At 32.2% G+C, this 13,044-nt stretch overlaps 2 non-coding genes across 2 annotated transcripts; both read right to left on the bottom strand.

Moving 5' to 3' along the window:
• Positions 1 to 11,603: 11,603 nt before the first annotated feature.
• LOC145820779 (small nucleolar RNA snoR26) lies at positions 11,604 to 11,692 on the bottom strand. Its single transcript, XR_014362840.1, has one exon. It is a non-coding gene; the product is annotated as a small nucleolar RNA snoR26 (small nucleolar RNA).
• A 36-nt stretch (positions 11,693 to 11,728) lies between these two features.
• Positions 11,729 to 11,819, bottom strand: LOC145820786 (small nucleolar RNA snoR27). The gene has a single exon (XR_014362846.1). It is a non-coding gene; the product is annotated as a small nucleolar RNA snoR27 (small nucleolar RNA).
• Between the last annotated feature and the right edge of the window lie 1,225 nt (positions 11,820 to 13,044).

The raw sequence follows: 13,044 nt of genomic DNA, 5'->3' as shown, positions 1-13,044 counted from the left end.
TCACAAATCATAACTATTCGGTCAGAAATCAAATTACTCAAAACACTTTAAAAACGATTAATTTTTACACGAATAATTTAAAACTGAGATTTTCTTGCCAAATAGAGTACAAGTTTTTCGAGTATCACTATCCCTGTGATTATCCAGCTTCATCATTTGGATAATCAGCTTGTAGTCACTACATTCCGACACTACTTTCATCTTAATCCAGTCACAATCCATTCATCATCCATATCTTCACTAGTTCCATAGTAATCAATCCTAATCTCGAAAAGGCCTAAGCTTTCGCACATTCAAATTATTCAGCAGGTCATGAATAGCTACTAATTCATCAATAAAATTCAACATGCAAACATATAAATTGATTTAACCTATAATATTTTAAATGAAACATGTCATGATTTGTAGCAACATGAAAATAAAAATTACAAATAAAATAGTTCATACTTTAGGTAGCTGCAGAGGAGCTTTAACCATGGTTCATCCTTCAAATAATCCCCCAACACTAAGACTACACCAACTACTGTACCATCAAAAGATGTAAATTATTGATTTCACCTGTGGGTTGGAACTATTACTGTTCATTGTATCAAACTGGACAAACAACAATCAACATGCTTGTTAAACATGTAAGCTAACTATACTGTCAAGCTGCCATAGATGGCCATATATTCAATGAAAAAACAAAACAAAACAAAAACATATGTTTACATATACTTGTACAGATATATCAATAGGAAAATTGGAAAAATCATGGATCAATCCATCAAAACAATGAGCTAAAGAAGAAATTGAAAAATTAAACTGAGAATTGAAATAGAACTGAAATACTAGAACAATTTTTTCAGCAAAATGAACCTCGCTTTTGCTTCGAATTAGGAGATGACTTCTTCGTAGTGAACCACTAAGTATCCAACTTCTCGATCTCTAATCTTCATCAAACCTCAACTCACTCTACTATTACTCCATCTTCTATCGATTTGTAACACCCTCAAAAATCCCCAAATTCATCTACTTAAAATCAACAGTGACTCAATGCTTAACACACACATTTCGAGAGAGAGAGATCAAGAAGATATTGAGAGATTCATACCAGTTTGTGAGACCGAGAGAGAGAGAGAGAGAGAGAGAGAGAGAGAGAGAATGATCAGTGTTGTTTGTGAAGAGACTAGGGCAAATGTAAGGAAGAGAGGAAAATAAATAAAGGAAAATAGGGAATAAATTGACTATTTGCGACTGCTAGTATGGTGGTCACAAGTTATATGGTAGCAAAAAGTCATTTTTCTAGTAGTGTCATGATATTTTTTTTCATGATCGCTAACATTAGTCAAAAAAAACAAAAAAAACAAAAACAAAAAGAAGACAAAAACTATTGGTAATGTAGCCAAAGAAAGAATTGATGGATAATTTCAATTATGCATATATGATATACATATACATACATACATTTTAATTGATATATATATAGTACATGTTTATATATATAGGAAGGAGTGTGTATCTATATATATAAGCGGTGCTTTTGCATGGAAGGCTTTTTTTTGGTATCGATTTTACCCTTCTATTTTGCGGAGGGTCAACATTGTTTTGCTAGGAATGGATCCAGATTTAGCTAATGAATAGCACAATAGAGCATTAGTAGTTTTGGGTTAAATTACTTCTTTGGCTTGTTTACATTAACTATCACGTCCCGAAAATTTACACCATAAAGATTCACCAACTCCCATTGTTAAACGTAAACATAAGTAAGTTTTCAATATTAACATCATCTATAAATCTCCAACATTTGTATTCATTGATCATTAAGAGATTTACAAAAGATATTCCATATGCAAATATACATTCAACATCCCTAGTATATGAATTTATAGCATGTGACATAACAAGTTAGGTACAAATAAATGCTCTCAATGGTTACAAATTCCAATGCTTAAACACAAAAGTGGTTTCTGAATCCATACATAATAAGCCCATGGCTTATCAAAAATAATTACAATAAAGAAAATAGCATTGTGCTCTAAAAACATATCCCACGCCTCTAACTCGGCGGGACCACCACATCCTTTCCTGCATAAAATCCCATGGGGTGAGCACAAAGTCTAGTAGGAAAATCTCAACAAAGTATATACATTTTATACAATCTCATAGGATGAATGCATATGTCATGCCATGTTTCAGAAACATAAGTCTTTAGCATTTGAAACTATTGTCTCAACCTTAAGAATTTAACAATTCAATAATTTCAATGTAATTCAAAGGGGCAGTAAATACGACTCAGGTAATCCCCAGAGGTTGATGTTTGCAAGTAGACATAACAAGCACTACCAATCCCCACTTCATCGGTAGCTAACAGGAAGGCACGTGGACTCTGCGCGTGTTTTCAGTCTTTCATCATGGATACTCAGGCCAACTTAACCAATACTAACTGCAACCCCTATCCAGACTTACTAACATAGTTACCCTAAAAACAATCAATATGATCTTGTTTCACAAAACAATTTCCTTTCTCAAAACAATACATTTTTCCAAGGCAATATTTAAATTCAATTGTATCAATGACAAAATTGAATGATTATGCAAATGCCCAATGCAATAATAACGTTCCATTTAAACATCTCAACAATGCCAATTCGAAAAGTGATAATAATTTAATCAAGTGTCAATGCAATATATTTTTATATCAATGCCTTGAAATGTCTCAATTTCTCCATTCATCTACACAATCCTCCATTGCGATCAAATTTCTACATCTCTTATCAATATAATATCATAGTATATTTTTCCCAAGAGACAATATAACAATAACAACATTCATGAGTTCTCCACATGTTAAACATCATTTTTTTAGCATTTGTTCTTCCACAATAATAACAATACGCTCAAGCTTTTCAAATCACTTCATTTGATACAACTATAGAATTTCCTCCATCATTTACTCCCATGGTAAATTATTTTGCCAATCTCACAATTTTTTCCCAAAATTTCCAAATTCTAGGGTTCTCATAAAAAATAAAGTTTTTGTTCCATTTTTTAAAAGATTTGTCTAAAACAACACTCACACCTTAGAACATACTCATATTCTCAAGAGTTTTGGGAAAAATACATGAAATCAACTCCTAACATCATCTAGGGTTCAACAACCCAAAATCATAACTCAAAAACATGATGAAGTACTCAAAACATGAATAAACTTGCAAATATATATAACCCAAAGATTATCCTTACCTCAAGATTTGGAGAGGAAGAGGATGAAACCCTAGAAATCAAAGTCGACAAAAACGCAATCCAATCGGTCATAATCGTAGCCCTCGTTGCCCTCTTCGATTTGGTGTAAGAAGCCCCCTCAAACTCTTGAAGATTTGAGCTAAATCTCAGAGAGAAGTTGAATTTTTGGTGTGTTTTTAGAGAGAAGGAAGATTTGAGACAAAAACACTTTTGGCATCAATTTTGAGGAAAAGAGCACAAAAATCGAGACAGACAAACTGAAATCTGCTGGTGCAGTTTTAATTCCGCATGAGCATAAATTTTCTCCTTAAGGGTGGAATGCTCCAGAGAGCTGCCTAGAAATTTCACCAAAAATCTGCTCAAGCGAGACCCAAAATCATCTTGAGTGGTTTCCCGCCTAGAAAACCTAGAAAATTTTGGAAAATCCTGTGAGGATCCATGCTGGCGGTTTTCAAATCCGCACGAGCGATTTTGCCCAAAAACTCAGAAAAATGATTTTGTAACCCAAGGTAAGTTCTAATGCCCAAAACTCAAAAATTTCAACCCAGAAAAGTTAAGAGAGGTTAAGTAGGAATAGGAAAGGAATCTCAATGACCCGATTCGGTAACACAGCACTGAAAGAAATGCATACAACTCAAGCCCAAAACCCCGGGACATCACATTAACAATATTAGTTTATATGTTGGTAGGGCTTGTTGTAATTGTGTTTGTTTTTCAAGTTTTTTTTTTTTTGTCCATAAAGTTTTGATAGCTTTAATTATTTAAATTTACTACTTTATCCATACTGATAGTTATATGTTGTGGCCGTGTGCAATATGGTGTGTGGTATTCACAACTTGTGGTGGTATTCAAATTTTTTTAACATAATTTTGTATGAAAAATATTAGAGATTTATAATTTAAGTATTACAATTTACTCATAATGATACGGTAAATTATGAGTCTCAATTTTTTTCCCAAATCTTCTAATCTTAGGAGTAATTCCAATGATGAAACTTAAATTAATTTTGTCAATACAAACAATTAGTACCTAATTATGGGTTACACATGTCCAATTAAGCTAATTTTTTAAAATAAATAATATACTTCATGAACCCTATAATATAAATGATTTAATATGTTTAATCTTCTATTGGAAAGCAAAATCTTTTTCATAATAATAATTTCAAATAATATTTAATTAATTGAAATGAAGGCTAACTGCCATTGAATTGAAATAAAATTCTTCTTCTTCAATCTCGACCAAAAAATCAAATTAACAAAAAATAAATAAATAATACTATACAAGTCCCCTGTGCCTTGCATCCGCCTACTTCACTACAAAACAAACAAAAATTCATTTAAACAGCGATTTTAAAAAACCAAATCAAATAGACTTTTTTTTTTTTTAATATTAGAATCTGACCCTTTTAACAAATTAAACTATAACTTTGTAATTTTATGAGAATTGACTATTTTAGTTGACACAATTAAATAATTAACAAATAAAGTCTCACGTAACATAAATTTCAGAAATCATTAAAAATTATTTGTGAAATTTGTCATGTTTTGCATATAAATAAAAAATAAAAAATAAAAAATGAAATTAGAAATCATAACATCTATTAGTTTAAGTTGTTGTTACTAGTTCTATATATTTGCATTCTTATTATAAATAAATATATATACGGGTAATGTTATAGTACACATCTCTAAAAAAATAAGTGCTATATAGTCATTCTTCTTTAACCTTTGCCAAATAATCATTACTATATTTCTATAAAAAAACACTATCTTAAAATATTAAAAAAAAAAAATTAATTAAAAAAAAAAAGTTGTGCCACGGGCCAACCAACCTTGTATATATATAGATGTGTGTGCGCGCGCGCATGGTTTTAATTTGGAAAAATATTTTGATTATAATCTACAAAATAGAGGCAGTAGGTATGTAAAAATGAAAAATCTTTTTGGGTTGATTCTTTTAGCTAAAAGAAGGGGAAAATGTCTCATAGCTCAAATTTTGTGGCTCAAAAGTGGCTCAAATGGCCAAAACGACGTCGTTTTGGCTATTTTTATGTTGTTCTGTACTTAAAACGACGTCGTTTTGACCATTTGAGCCACTTTTGAGCCACAAAATTTGAGCTACGTAGCATTGTCGAAAAGAAGGGATACTTGCTGTGAGCTAATGGAAGAGAAAGGAGAAAATGAGGAAAAGAAGGAAAGAAAAATAAAGAAAAAAAGATAAAGTCAAAATTTTGGTTCTGATTGTGATGGCATAAAAAGGAAAATTTAAGAAAAAGGTCAGGGTAGTACAGAGCTTTTACAAATATTCTTCACAGAGTTGGTTTTTCCCTTCACTCCAAATTATAAGGGGTTAAGTGTATATTTCTAAACTATAAGGAGCTAGTGTGTTTTTCAGCCAAGTCACAGGGAGGTTAAATGTAATTAACCCTTCAAAAAAATGCGAACATTTACACTTCATATATTGAAGTTTCAAAAATATCTAATAAGTTTGAACATTTAGCATTTTTTATTTTGAAAATTATTCGAAAAAAAATTATGGTCTCGTTTGGGAAGTTGGCAATTTTAGTACGCTAAAACTTTTGTATTTAGAAAGATATTTGGATTTTTTTTTTTTTTTTGTAGTTGGATGTGATTTTTGTGAGAAAAAAACTAAAATGATTATGAGTTTGATATGACATTTTGTCTTATTGGCTATTTTAGCCTATTTTGTCTTTTTATAGATTTTAGTTAAAAAATAAAAAATAAAAAAAATCCTTTTGCCAAACAGGGCCTATATAAACTTTCACATTTTCTTTACATAAACAAAAAACAAAAATCATCAATAAAAAGTGTATACCCCAAAACTAAGCCTAAATTTAGAAGAAAAGTTGCAAAGTTTGCCCTTCCAATTTTGTCATCTCTAAGCAAAGCCCTTATTGAATGGATATCTTTGAGTAGGAGAAATTATTTTCACACACTTTTTAATTTTTGTGTACACCCTTTTTAATTTTTGTGTACACCCTTAATAAAAAAAATTATTATAATTTTACCATAAAACAAAATGCCTATAACGGATATCAATATACAATTACAAAATGACCAAACAAAAAACCAACATGAACAACCCTAGAAAATCGAAATTCTCATCCAATAAGCCAAAAAACCATCTGGGTAGTTCTTAGAATCCCAATTTGAATATGATGCCTTGCACTTCCCTCCTTTATTAATGTAAGTTGATGCTTGTACTTGTTTATTTTTCATCAATAAAGTTTCCCTTCTTCTTTGCTGATCAAAAAAAAAAAAAAAAAAAAGTCAATAAAATGGACAAAATTACAATCACTGTGCAATTGTTCGCGTAAGGAACTGATATTAGATTGTTCAAAAAAAAAAGAAAAAAAAGAAGAAGAAAAACAATAGTGTTTTAGCGAGTAAGAAATACTCACCCTTGACCAAGAAGATCAACAATCTGCCAAAAAGGTTGTGCTTTTTTGGGTTTGAATGTATCGGAAGAATCAGCTAGTGTCCGCAATTTTATTTTTTTGTGTAAAAATAAAAATAAATAAAATGAGTTAGTTTTTAAGACGGGTCGGTTTGCGGGGGATGGAGATACACATTCTTTATTTTCAAAAATGCGGTGGACTTCAATGTAGGTCTTTAATGGAGTCATGTTTTGCTAGAAAGTGTTGGATTGCCAAAAGATATCTGAGATCATCAGAGTTGGTCCTTAGGGAAAGCTGTGCATAGTGAATGATTTAGAGGTTTTAAGGTGTAGTATGTAAAAATACCTATTTAGTGGTGTGTACATATTATGAGTCAGGCATAATGTATGGAATGAGAATAATAACATATAATTAAATTCATAAATGTGTAAATTGAGATATGATATATAAAAAGAATAAAGGGTGTGTGGAAATATAATTTCCCTTTAAGTAGGTAACGCTACAACAAGTTGGAGAGTTATTTGTAATTCCACTTTATTAACTTTCTATAGCGATTTTGGTTGGACCTGACCCATTTGTTGTTTTAGATCTGGGTTTCATTGTCCTACATAGTTATCCATGTCTTGTTTCCCTTTATATCTCTTTGAGTTTGGCTTTTGGTATGTGTTGATTGCGTTTGGAACAAATTGGTATCTTTTTTTTTCAAACTTTTGTTGCCCATATTTTTGTTCCTTTGCTCGAGCGCCACTTCTTGCGCTCGAGCGGTCTTTGTGAACCTCCAGTAATTTTGCAGGTCTGCAAAAATATTGGGAGTTTGTATTCTTCACTCGAGCGACGACCTCTGTCTGTAAAACTACTGGGAGTTTGTATTCTACGCTCGAGCAAAGCTTCTTGCGCTCGTGTGATAAAACTTATTGTGTCTGGTCGCTCGAGCGATACATCTTGTGCTCGAGTAAACTATGAGTATATCAGTTCATAAACAGCCCCTTTTGAGTCACTTTTTCACCTCTCTCTCTCTCTTTAAACATTTCAAAACCCTAATATCTCTCACTCTCTCTCTAAAACCCATCTATTTCCCTTGAATATACATAGATCCGTCGATCTTTTCACCAATGTCCCTTTGTTAAAAAGGTAGAGCTTGATGAGGGCTTCGTTCTAATTGGAGCAAAGTTGATTTTCGACATCTTTGAGAGTCCACCCCTCCTTTAATCATCTTCTAAGCTTGAGGTAGGGATACTTTCCACACTTTTTTTATGAGTTTTAACTTAGTTATTTGTTATTTCTAAACAATATTGAGATTATTGGAAGATTTGGAATAATCTAGGGTTTTGGGTAAAAATCAAAAGAGGTTTATTTATTTATTTATTTATTTATAAATGGATCATTGAAAATGACTTTGATATGGAAAATAATGTTGAGTTGGGAATAAATAGTTGATTTTGATCTTTGGGATTGATTTTGGAAAGGAAAACTATTTTGCCCTAAATGCTTAAAATGTTGATTTTATATAAATTATGAAATTGATATTGAATTTGTGAAATTGGATTGAGGTTGATGAAGATGGTGGAGTTAGATATGTATTGTCACTCACCTCTTGAAAATTTGGAGAGTTTATCTTTGTTGATGATTGTATATCTGTTTAGAAATATTTGTTTTGAGCTATCGGTCGAGGATAACTATGATTGTGGTAGAAATTACATGTGAATTAGGAGAATTGAAACTACTTTCTCATTCATTTGCATTGAGCACTATCTTACGCTTATACATTAGAAATGTTACTATTTGGAGAATATGGGTGAATCTGAGAAGAAATTGTTGTTACATCAAATAAGTTGGCCTGTGTGTCCAATGTGAAAGTCCCGAAAATCATGCGTGTACATGGGTGCCGATCCCGCAGACAAAATTTCCGCGAAATGGTAATAGTAGTGCTTGTATAGCCTACGTTTACATGGGTTCCAGTTTGCGGTTTCCTTCGAACAAAATTTCAAAGAAAGGTTATATTGTTTTGAAATTCCAAGAGCATGATTCAAACCCTATCTTTTTCTTCCAAGGGAAATGATTTATGATATTATTATGGCCTTGCATAGTTTTGGAAAGAGATATAAAAATGTTTTGGCACAAGCATTGCATATGCATTCACCTTATATCTTTGTTAAGATTCATATACTGTGTTAGATTATTTATACTGGGTTTTGGCTCACCCTATGTGGGAAAAATATTGCAGGTGCTGATGATATGCCTCCTCCAAGACAATAGTTTGGGAAGACTTGAGAAGAGAGCTTCTTTTGTCTATTTGCTATATTTATTTTTGTACAAGCTGAGGGCATTAATTGTATTAGACTTAAGTCCACTTTTGTTGTAACCAAGCATCCTCTTGGAAATCTGTAAGCCTTTAGGGCATTTCTTATTTGTCTAACTTTCATCTTGTCACTCTATCATTTTAGTATTTTGTAAAGCTTAATTATAAGTCAATGAAAAATAACTACTTTATTATTGTGATCACTTATTGATGTTGAGTATGGGTTGTAGTAATTATTTTGGGGCGTTAAAGCGTACCGAGTTTGAATACTTTAGGTATGTGGGAAGTGGTTATTACCATAATGGGTTTGTCTCGCTTGATAGAGATATTGGTATGTATGGTATGCTTATGTGGTTATATAGGTATGTGATTTAATTCCTAAGATATTGATTAGGTCTACGGGTTTTTAGAAATCTTATTAGAAGAGCACTTGATCACTGTTGTTTCTAATTGAAACTCTGGCAATGCCACGGGACGATCATTATTTAGGAAGGAAATTCGTATGTGTTTATGTGACTACGTACTTATGTGGAGTGAATTACTAACGTGAGTGAGTTAGCTTCGGCATATTTGTAAATGTGCTAATCTTTTTGTTACCTTCATTAGGATGTTCGGACATGGCCTTGGTGGTGGTAGGCGTGGTAGGCCCAGAAGGCATGAGGTGCCTTTACCGAATGAGGTTCCAGCACAAGAGGGAGGGATTGGTCAGGCCAATGTGGTCGAACCAGTTGGTTAGCAGGCCATGGGTGCTTTGGCCCATGAGATGGCTGGAGCTTTGCGGGAATCTATGGACATTCTTTGAGCTGAGAATTAAGTCCAGGCCCAAGTTGCTGAAGTAGGGCTGTCCTTCTTGAAGATGGAGTTTTTTTCGATCGAATCTGGACGAGTTTTTAGGTGTGGATAAGTGGTTAGAACAGATGGTGAAGATGTTCAAGATGATTGGCATTGAGGACGACGGTTTGAGAGTGACCTTTGCATCCTTCCAACTGAAGAGAGATGCGGGTCAATGGTGGAAGTATGCGCGTGGGCGTAATGGGGTGACTTGGAAAGCCTTTGTCAATGCTTTCCAGGACAAGTACTTGCCTCTCACTGCTAGGAAGAAGTTGAGAGATCAGTTTTTGAAGCTCAAGTAGCTTAGTTTGCCAGTAGCCGAGTTTGAGGCAGCTTTCACAAGCCTTTTTAGATATGCACTGAAACTCGTGGCAATAGAGGAACGTTGTTGTATCGAGTTCGAGAAGAGATTGAGGAGCATGCTTCTTTTTAAGGTAGCTGGGTCAATGATTAGAGACTATGGACACCTTGTGGAGGCGATGACTCATCTTGAGACCATAGTTCAGGCAGAGGAGGAGTGGATGAGGGGCTCCAAGAGGAGTCAAGAGGTGTAGAGGGAGAGTCGAGACAGTAAGAGATAGAGAGGTCCCGCTCCACAACAGTCCCAAGTTGCACAGTCTAGATCCACCTTTCCTGTGCCGAGTTCAAGTTTAGGATAAAATTTCTTTTTTTTCTTAGACAATATTGCCGAGTATCATATTATTGTGAAATAAAATAACATGTTACTGTTAGAGTAACTATGAGCAGAGTAACATGTTACTGTTTAATCAATTTCAATGGTAATATTTTTTTTTATAAAGAATTTCATAATCAATATGAATCTTATTTGATAGATTTTAATGAGAAAATTTTTAAAAATACTAATTTTTTTTAAAAACAAACATCTACAATATTATTTTAAAATTTAATATTTTAATAATAATAATAATGTGTTAGACATTTTTTTTAAAAAAATTTATGCTTGTCTTTAATATATTAAAATTTTATTAGGAGTGAATATTGACTAAATCACCTTATTTTTTAGACGAATAGTTGGGCAGAACTGATAAGGTCCTGCTACTTGCTATCTAGCCACAACTTTATGATTACTTCAAGATATTTTTTAGACAGATAGTTGGGCAGAACTGTTACGGTCTTGTTGGCTGCTATCTAGCTACCACAACTTTATAATTACTTCAAGATTGCTATCTACCTACCACAACTTTATGATTACTTCAAGATATTTTTCAGACAAATAGGTTCAAAGACTTTTCTGACGATTAAGACTTTCTAATTTTTTTTAATCAAATTAATTATTTTTATTTTTAATTAAAATAATAATAAAAAATCGTTAAATTTTAACACCATTAAATTAAATATCAAGTTATTTATTTTATTTTTGATAGTTTTGGCTCAACAAATATAGCTAATAGACTAATAGTTTTGGTTAGACATATATTTATAAAAAAAATATTATTTATGATATTTTGGAGTTAGTCATAAATAATTGAGAAAATTGGTGAAAAATTAATTCTTGCAATTGTCTAAGCTATATTGTGTACGAAATAATGTTTACTTAAAATTTGCAAAGCTATATTGTGTCCGGTGAAGGTTTTACCCAAACAATAATACTACAGAAACTATTCAAATGTACATTGTTTTACTCAAACAAATATACATTTGAAGGTTTTCAAAATGTATTCTTTAATGTTAGTTTGGCCATTGGAGTGGTTCATATCATCAAATGAAAGCATCATGCAAAAAATATTACTTTGAAGTGGTACAATAATGAAGTCGAAAACACAACCTAGAGAGAAAATAGGAGAAAACAGAAAATTAAAAAATGAAAAGCATCTCAGAGTTAACATTCCCCATAGTTTTCTTCACTAGCAATCAAAGTGCAAGGATAACAAAAGATTACTCATCACTAATGCTCACATAAATCCATAGCTTCCATAAAAAGAACACATAAAAATGGATCTCAGAATAATATGAATATCTTCAATCCCTTTAAAGGAAATTACAGATAGATAACGTAATTTTTATCAATCATCATTGATCCTATCCAAAAAACACAATTGAGCAAAACAAAAAACTTTAGTACTTAAAAAAAAAAAGAAAAAAAAAAAAGAGCAGCCAAGCCAGACAGAGAGAGAGCTATATCCATAGATTTCTGAAGCAGAAATCAAAGCAAAACAACTAACAAAGTAACAATCAGATCAAGCATAAAATAAGCTGTTAAAGCATAAAGATTGAAATTTTTTACACAATACAAGTGATAGAATTTTCTAAAAATCAGGAATCAAACACTTTAAACTCGTTATATGGACTTTTATATTTCCCAATATGAACCTATGTTAACAAGACATAAATTGGGTATAGGTACGAGATGTATGGGACACATGAATTTTGCAGTAGTTTTTTTGTTTTTTGTCTTAACGGAATAACAGAGCCATTTCGATTGGATTTTTTTTTCTTTTATGAATTGCAATTCAAGGTTATGTTTTGTCTAGATTCAGTACAGCTTCCTAATCTCTGAGAGAGAGAGAGAGAGAGATATGCAGGTTCATTGTATTGTGGATGGTGTGTTAAGTTTACATAAGCTTCCTAATCTCTGTGAGAGAGAAAGAGTAATGTAGGTTCACAGTAGTCTGGATTGTGGTTGTGGATGTTTTAAATTTAAATACAGTTAAAAAACTGAGGAATTAAACTGGTCCGTGAATGTTTTCAAAAACTGAGGAATCTAACTCAGCCTAATCAGATTTTTTTTTTCTTTTCTAGTAGTGAAGCCCAAAGAATAGCAACAGCCAGCACAAGTTTTCCTAAAGAATCATTCCAATAATGGTAACCTTGACAACACCTAAAGTAATATCATACAATGATGGAACAAAAAGTTACTCTAGTAATGTCTTTTTTAACCTTCCTCACACTAGCACCTTCTACATGCACAAAATTATATACAATGTGTTGTTGATCTGCTTTAATAAATGTAAACATCTAAAACTTGACTCTGCATTTTGTACATTATTTAACAATTATGTCATCTACATTGTCTGACTAGGAGTGTGCACGGTGCGGGTCGGTGCGGTTTAGGAGAAAAATAAAAATCGTATGGCGGGTGGCGGATTAAAATTTGCCATTTTTCTTATAAAAAGCTGGCGGTTCAGTTGGCAAATAATGACGGATTTTCCTTGACAGTTTGGATGGATTGACAGTTTATAAAAATATAATTCAAATTACAAAACTTGAATCAAATAATAAAAAGATCTAATTTATAAATTAACTAAAA

This window comes from Camellia sinensis, chromosome 2, assembly GCF_055761805.1.
Source record: "Camellia sinensis isolate YWXY chromosome 2, ASM5576180v1, whole genome shotgun sequence".
NCBI classification, from domain to species: Eukaryota; Viridiplantae; Streptophyta; class Magnoliopsida; order Ericales; family Theaceae; genus Camellia; species Camellia sinensis.
This window is presented reverse-complemented; position numbering and strand designations above follow the sequence as displayed.